This window comes from Canis lupus, chromosome 3, assembly GCF_048164855.1.
Source record: "Canis lupus baileyi chromosome 3, mCanLup2.hap1, whole genome shotgun sequence".
Lineage (NCBI taxonomy): Eukaryota > Metazoa > Chordata > Mammalia > Carnivora > Canidae > Canis > Canis lupus.
In genome coordinates, this window is record NC_132840.1 from 52,664,176 (window position 1) to 52,672,549 (window position 8,374).

An 8,374-nucleotide genomic window follows, 5' to 3' on the forward strand; every position below is an offset into this window, starting at 1 on the left:
CTTCCAGCCCCCTGCTCAGTGGGGACTCTGCTTCTCCCTCTCCCTCTCCTTGTGTGTGCTCTCTCTCAAATAAATAAAAATCTTTAAAAAAAAATACATACACACACACACAACATAATACATTTTTAAATGGCTGTATAGTATTCCATCCCGTAGATTTTTTTCCTATAATTTTTTAATCTGCATCTGAATGCTGGAGTCAATTGGTGTTTTTCTGTTCTAAAAAAAAAAAATGCTCCATGGATCATACATGTAGATAAATTTCAGCCCACATCTTGGATTGCTCCTTTGAGATAAATCCTTAGAACTCTTTATACTGAAACTTTAAGGCCATGTGAAATTGACCATGTTTTGAGAAATGAAATAGTAATCATATTATTTTTTAGTAATTGCTCCATCACTATAGATAACCTGTAAAGTTTTATGAGATAATCACACACGAAGCTCCTAATCCTAACTGACCTGCTGCTACTTCCTCTTACTTGTACTTATGCAATATATTTTCATTTCTCTTAGTGCATTTTTGTTCGTTCTTTTTATTATTTTTTTAGCATAAATAAAGGTTTTATTGGTCAGTTTGGGTGAGTCACATACTGACATACCCCCAACTCACTGTTCCATACACCCAAGACCCTGAGGTGGCAGGAGAAGCTAAGCCCACTGACAGTGAGCGAAGGGTGGAAAGAATCTGAAGGCCTCTGAGGGTTAACAAGGCTACCGGGACCGGAACCAATGTCTTAGAAATAAATCCAGGATGGAATAGGCATCATCCAGGGCTGGAGGTGTTGGTGATTCTGGATCATCTCTAGGACTGCCATCTGCTTCTTGATGGGTTACTGTGGTCTCTGTCCAGCCCTCACTATCCACAACAGTCCGGCGCTCCTCTACTGTCCCATCTGGCTTAGAGATCTTAGTCACCGTGATGCTCTTGAAATAGGATTTGGGCTGGGGCTGCAGAACTGGGCCGAGGCCTTCCTGGGAAACCTGCGAATCAAGATCATTGTCTTCTCTGGCTCTAGAACGGGGGGTCACAAGCCACATATCATCAAACAGACCAAAAGGTCTCTGGGAGCCCCAGTCTGGTGCTGGTTTGGAGGATTCACTTCTTGTATCACTCTCCAAGACCCCCCCAAAGATCCTGGGCTTGTGACTATCTGGATACTTAACCATTGAGTCCCAAAGTGTCTGTCCCTCCCGTTGTCTCTCACCAGGTGTCTCTGATTCAGGACCAGGACCTGGAAGTTCAGAAGGGTGGGAAGGCAAGGTCCAGGCCTCCATCTCGCTGAAGATATTATTAAAATCACGAATCAGGTCATCAAAGCCAAAGTTATCATGGAAACGCATCCCTCCTGGAGTGAAGGTGAAGCCAAAGCCAAATTCCTCCGGGGCCTGGGGACCTCAGACCTCGAGCTCCCATGGCTTCACGGGGCTGCTTCTTCCTCCTCTTCCTCATCGTCCTCATCTTCATCTGGAGTCATCCCTCCAAAAAGGGATCTCTGTGGCTCTGAGGTCCAGAAAGGCTAAAAAAAGCCCTGAAAGAGATCAAAGAAGCTCATCCCCGTTTTGGGACTCGAACCTGCAGACCCTACCGAGGCCCATTCGCACCTGGCCGCAGCTGCACTCCGCCGCTGGAAGTTGAGCCACTCTTTTTATTTTGAAATATTCTTGGCTATTTTGTCAACCCCTTAAAATATATTAGATTTCCAAGAATTACATTAAGCATAGCAATTAAGGTAGACCAGCAATATCATATCTTCTCATCCAGAAATATAATCTCTCTCAGAGGAGTGAAATCTTTCATGTCACTTAATAACATGTGGTCATATTTTTTGTGTATCCTGGACATTTCTTCCTTAAATTTAATTCTAGAATTTTTTTATTTTTTTGCTATTGAGAATGAGATTATTTAAGGTTTATTGCTGACCTAAACAAAAGCTACTCATTTTTTGTACAATTATTTTGTAACTGGCCACTCTACTGGACCCTTTTCATAAATGAAACAACTTTCCATTATCGGCTTGGGTTTCCTGTAAATTACCTACAAAACAATGACAATTCTGACTCCTCCCAATATTTAAGCCTCTTTCTTTCTTTCTTTCTTTCTTTCTTTCTTTCTTTCTTTCTTTCTTTCTTTCTTTCTTTCTTTCTTTTTTTTTTCTTTCTTATTTTGTCTATTACTTTTTCACCATACTTATTTATTTTGGTTTAAAAAACAGGATTTACAGATGGGATAGAGTGTTGGTTAATGATATGCTTGTTTTTCAAGTTTTCCTACTGGGATTTTGGTATTATTGGGAATATCCATTTTTAAGCTTTGGAATCACTGCATTCATGTGGACATTTTTTACTCAACAATACTTGAAGGAACTTGTCCAAATGAGATTTTGGTTGAGACTTTTGGCCACATGTAAAATGTCAGAAATGTCCTTAGTCCAGTTATCTCCAATCCCAACTTGAGCTGGTAGAGGTAGAGTCTAATTTTTGAATCTGGACAACCTAGATTTTTTTAAAAATGTTTTTAACATCAGCATAATATGTTTCAGTTTCTTCCACCTGTAGCTTATCCCCCTTTATCATAATACTGTGAATGCAATCTTTTCTCTCCTTTCTTCTTCTCTGACTGATGTTCCTTCCCATGCTGCTTCTCTACCTATTTTGTTTTTTTTCCTAACTGACCATACATTTCTTACACTGATCAGAGTACTATTTTTCCTGTTTAAAATAGATTCTGGTCACTAATTCCTGTGTATGTGTGTTTAGGGGGTCCCCACATCACCAGGCAATTCTCTGACACCAGCCAGGTGCCCTACAACTCCACTCAGCTCTGACACTGTCCACCCAGAGATAGATCCCACAGGTTACTGGTTCAGTTCTACAAGACTGTTTCCCAACCCCCACTTCAGATGCCAATCACAAGTCTGAGTTATCACCTGTGCTTCTAAACAACCGGCTATAAATTGGAAGTTCCAATTATTTCTCCCAACCCTTCTCCTTGAGTTTGACGAATTTTCAAGAATGGCTAACAGAACTCTGAGAAGTATTTTACTTACTAGCTTACCGATTTAGTATAAAAGGATAAAATTCAGGAACAGCCAGATGGAAGAGATATAGACGGCAGGTGTGGGGGAAAGGGTGTGGATCTTCCATGCTGTCTGGGTCTATCACTCTTTGAAACTTCCACATGTGGACCCAGAAGCTCTTGGAACCCTTCTTTTAGGTTTTCATAGTCTTCATTACATAAACATATTGGTTAGATCACTGGCCATTAGCAATTATTCGACCTCCAGACGCTTTTCCCCTCCCTGGAGGTCAGGAGTCTGGAACCTGAAAATCCAATCCTTTAATAATGTGGTTGGTTCCTCTGGCAACAACTCCCTTCCTTAGGTGCTTTCCAAAAGATACCTTACTAACATAACTAAAATAACAAAGGACACCTTAATAGCTCTCAACAATTAAGAAATTCCAATTGTTTAAGGAGCTCTGTGCCAGAAACAGGGACAAGACCAAATACATATATCTTTTATTATAAATCACAGTATCACACTGCTCATAGTTTTTAAATGGAATAAATGGACTGTTTATTATTATTTTTCTTAAATTTATATACACATGTGTATGCACATTTATTTTATCATATATATTGAATACATATTCTCTTTCATTTTTATAAAGCAGGGAAATCCTATTAGAGAAGTTCAGACACCGAGAGAAGGCAAGAAATCTTGAGCTGGTTAGAAGTTGAAGGAGAGAGCAGGAGGAAGGGGTGAGTCTGTTGTTGTTGTTTCAATAAGACAAGGGGTGACTAGAGCCTGACTTTATGTCGTGGTTAAGGAGCCAGGGCAGATGGTGGAAGATACAGGTGAGAGATGATCTCAGTGGTGTCCGTTTCCTGTGTGAACTGAGGCAAGTCACATTTCTCTGAGATAGGGGCCCTATCTTATCTTCCAGTACTGTTGTGAGGATCAAATGGCATATTTTATGAGCACTTGCATTTATGAATGATAAAGTGTGACATCATCACTAACTATGGGTCTCACTTGGGTTGGGTAAGACCCTCTTGATGGATCAAACTAAGAATCCAACTATATAAATTATTGCACCCTGAGCGACTTGCCTACATTCAGTTCCCAAATTGCAATTCTGTTATTCCCAAATAAACTTATTTTTGCCATTAAAATTTAAAAATTAATTAACACACACTGGATCAAAACACATACTTTGCAGAGTCAAGAGTTTTGCCTGGTCTCCCAAAGCACAGTTCTCACAACCTGACTGAGCGCTAAACTGAGCACAAAATAAAGGTACTGGTAGGAACATCTGACAGTCCTTACCCCAATCTTTTATGCTTAAAAGGGTGTCCTGACTCAGGGACTCAACCTACCCAGATTTGGGGACAAGAATTTACCTCTTGCAAGGATGGAAACATTATGACCATTTTATCTTGCTTTCATTAACATCTCAAGTAACTGCCCACACCCAAAGAAACCACTGTATACAATGTGGCTTCCCCTGAAATCCTGCGTCCAAAGAAAGCAGATGCAAACCATGTCAATTTGAGACTTTCTGATCCACATCACAATAATCACCTGCTATGACCTGCTATCACTGCTCACTGTTGTATGTGCCAGAAATAGAGAACAGAGCCACCATGTAACACAACTCCAGAGGCAACATTTATAACACAGTCTAGGTAAAAATGGTGCCCTTTGGAACACAACTGTAATGGCAGGAGCTGCTAACAATCAATGTTCATTTTTTTTTCTTGGCCCACAGCTTGGATACATTTCCAAGCCTTCTGTGAAATTAGGCATGAATTCTAAGTAATGCACTGAGGGTGCAAGTGATGTGCCCACTTTCAGATTTCACTCATACAAACCCCCCTGCACATGCTCCTTCATCTTTTTTCCCTTTCTTCCTGGCTGAAGGATGACAAGTTTCACAAAGACTTTGAAAACTGTGTCTGAAATGAGAAGGATCATTGTCGTCCTGAATCTCTGAATGACTCCACAGACCAGTGTTTCCACTGACTTCTTTGCCTGTTAAATGAGCAAAAGAAAAGTATCTTTTATTGTGTTTGAGACATTATACCTTGGTTTGGTGTAGTCTCTACAGATGAAACAGTGTCTTGAGCCATCAAGCTGAGACAGAAACAATGAGAAGGAGCCAACTGTGCCAAGATTTCTGGGCAGGAGGGGGAGTGGGGAAGCATATCAGGCAGAAGCAGCTGCAGTGAGGATGATCTTGGTGTGCAGTCTCTCCCTGAAATCCACAGGTGTCATTCTAGTTTTATCTACCAATCTCAGAAAGTTCTACTAAAGTGAATCAGCACCTAGGAAAGGTCATTTAATATATACTGACAAAATTAGGATCCTGAGGCCAGATTCTAGACTACAGTGTGTTACTCAGATAAATTTAACTTTATAAGGCCATTTACTGGACTGCCAACATCTCACTGTGTCCTATATCTAATCTTTAATTGCAATGTTATTGCACTAAAACTGCTAGGGTCAGGAACATAGACATGTTCCATGCTGCATGGATGCCTGTGAACTCCTCCAGGTCTTGTCTTTTTCTTTTTAAAGGTTTTTAAGGGGCATCTGGGTGGCTTAGTGGTTGAGCACCTGCCTTCGGCTCAGGGCGTGACCTCCTGGGATCAAGTCCCCCGTTGGGCAACCTGTAGGGACCCTTCTTCTCCCTCTGCCTGTGTCTCTGCCTCTCTCTCTCCCTCTGTGTCTCTTATGAATAAATAAATAAAATCTTAAAAAGAAAAGATCTAAAAAATTTTTTTTTAAATTTATTCATTTGAGAAAGAGTGAGAGAGAGATAGCAAGTGAGTGAGAGATAGCGAGCAAGAGCACCAGTGGGATGGAGGGGAAGAGGGAGAGGGAGAGGGAGAATCAGACTCCCTGCTGAGCAGGGAGCCTAATGACAGGGAGCTCAATCCCAGGACCCCAGGATCAGGACCTGAGCCGAAGGCAGATGCTTGACTGACTGAACCACTTAGGTGCCCTCCTCTGGGTCTCCTGATCACTCCCCAAATGGCACTTGCAGAGTCACATCTCTTTTTGTTTTCCTCATCCAAATTTTGCTGAGTCACTAGCCCTTATCCAGGCCACTGCAAAACCATGATTGGTCTTATATTTTAAATGGTCCAACGATCTCAGAGCCAAGGCTGTTAATCCAAAATGCAAAGCAACAGGAGAGGAGCAATGCACAGACACAAATTCTTCCATGTGGCTGTGATCAGCCTGGTCTACTGAACAAGAGAGTCCATGGCATTCATACAGGCCCAGGCAAAGCCAAGATTTTTGCATATAATCTCCCTGGAGATCTCAGCAGGCTTTCATTTGAAGGAATTCAGAGAGAATTTTCCCAGTTTTCTATTCTATCTCCCTAGCCCCTGCCTCTTTGCAAAGATAAATCTGATGGAAAGCACACCCAGACCACAAGGCTGAACTCCCAGGAATGACAGCACAGAGCCAACCACACTTAAGGCCTCAGGCAAGTTGTTCAAGCCAATGCTCTCTAGAGGCCAGGGTAGTGGGCGGACGGCCAAGTCCAGAGGGTGGCCTCAGCCACAGTTAGGAGCTTCCTATCACACTTTCTCCTCTTTTAAGTTTTTACTGTGAAATATTGGCAGGCACGTACAGACCACTAGCCTTATGGTCTCTTAGGGTCCTGCCATCCAACAAAGCTAAATTCAAATGTTATTTCCTCCATAAAGACTTCCTGAATTCTACTGGTGTGATTGTACGTCTTCCTCACCTGTTACTCTCTGCCTATTATTTAGCTTTACAGCATTTAATATTTTTATATATATCATCAGTGCTTGTTATTTTGTGGACTGGCAGTTTCTCAAGGATAGGAACTATATTCTGTGGCTCTTGAGCCTGATATAATAGGCTTTCAAAAAAAAAGTTCAATTAGGGGCAACTGGGTGGTTCAGTTGGTTAAGCATTTGCCTTCAGCTCAGGTCATGATCTCAGGGTCCTGGGCTCAAGCCCTGCTCCTTGCTCCTTGGGGAGTGTGCTACTCCCTCTCCCTTTGCCCCTCCCCAGCTCATGTTTTCTCTCTCTTACTCGTTAATAAAAATCTTTCTTAAAAGTTCAATTAAATTATCTAAAAATTTGGCCCTAGAGAACTATTTAATCCATTAAAAGATAACATTTCATAACCAATTTGAATACCAATACAAAATCACTTCCTAAATACTAGGCAAAATCTCTTATAATTTGGATATTTTTTGTTCTAAATATTTTGCTTTTGTATACAATGCTGCAAAGAACAGCCATGTAGTTTTATCTTTGTGAATAACAACCTTAATGATTTCTATAATTGAAATATCTGGATTAAAGGATATTCAAAATACTCAGGCTTTAAATTTATATTGCCTAATTGCCCCCAGGAAAGTTCTAGAAATATACAATACCATTAAGAATTACTAAGAAAATATGTTTTTTGGTAATGACACCGAGTTATTTGCTCAAGACTTTGTCAATTACAAATGCAAGAACAGAGTATATTATGGTTTCATTCGCACATCTTGAATAAAAATGAAGTTAAATTGGGGTGCCTGGCTGGCTCAGCAGTTAAGCATCTGCCTTTGGCTCAGGATGTGATCTCAGGGCACAGGGACAGAGTCCCACATTGGCCTTCCTGTCTGGGGCCTGCTTCTCCCTCTGCCTGTGTCTCTGCCTCTCTCTCTGTGTCTCTTCATGAATAAATAAATAAAATCTTTTTTTAAAAATGAAGTTAAATTTTTTTCTTGTGTGCTAGTGGTACTTTATCAGTTTTTTTGTGAGTTGTCTGACTGTGTCATTTGCCTGTTATCTCCACTGGCATATGATGGGGAGAAAGGCTATCTGAGGAGGTTACTATGAGAATCTAAAGACTTTCAATTTATCTAGATATTGTGCTTTCATTGTATCCTAAAATGTCCAGCTATAAAGAAGGGAGATCTATCAGTTACAATTCTTTTGGTGGCAAAAGTGAGAAATCTAATTCAAACTAGTCAAAACAAAAAGAACAAAAAAATAATAATAATTTACTGTTTTCTGTGATTTAAAAGAAATATATACCAGGTCATTCGCATGACAAAAATATATTTCTCAGATATATCTGGTCTTCATCCATAGTTCCTGAAAGCATTTCAAAGGTGAAGTGGGTGTCTTGTGATTAATGAAGCTTTTTGGACCCCACCTATGAGTAGGAGTTGGTTGCCAGGAATACCAACCACCCTCAACCTCTCGTTAAATCACTTAATGACCAATGACTTAGTCAATCAGGACTATGTAATAAAGCCTCCATAAAAGCCGAAAAGGACATAGTTTTCGTCCTTTTGTGGGAGCATTTCCACATGTGAGGAGCCACAATA

General features: G+C 40.6%; 1 pseudogene; it reads right to left on the reverse strand.

Annotated features, from left to right (window-relative positions):
- Window positions 1–519: 519 nt before the first annotated feature.
- Window positions 520–1,571, reverse strand: LOC140630602 (HCLS1-associated protein X-1 pseudogene; annotated as a pseudogene).
- Window positions 1,572–8,374: the final 6,803 nt, after the last annotated feature.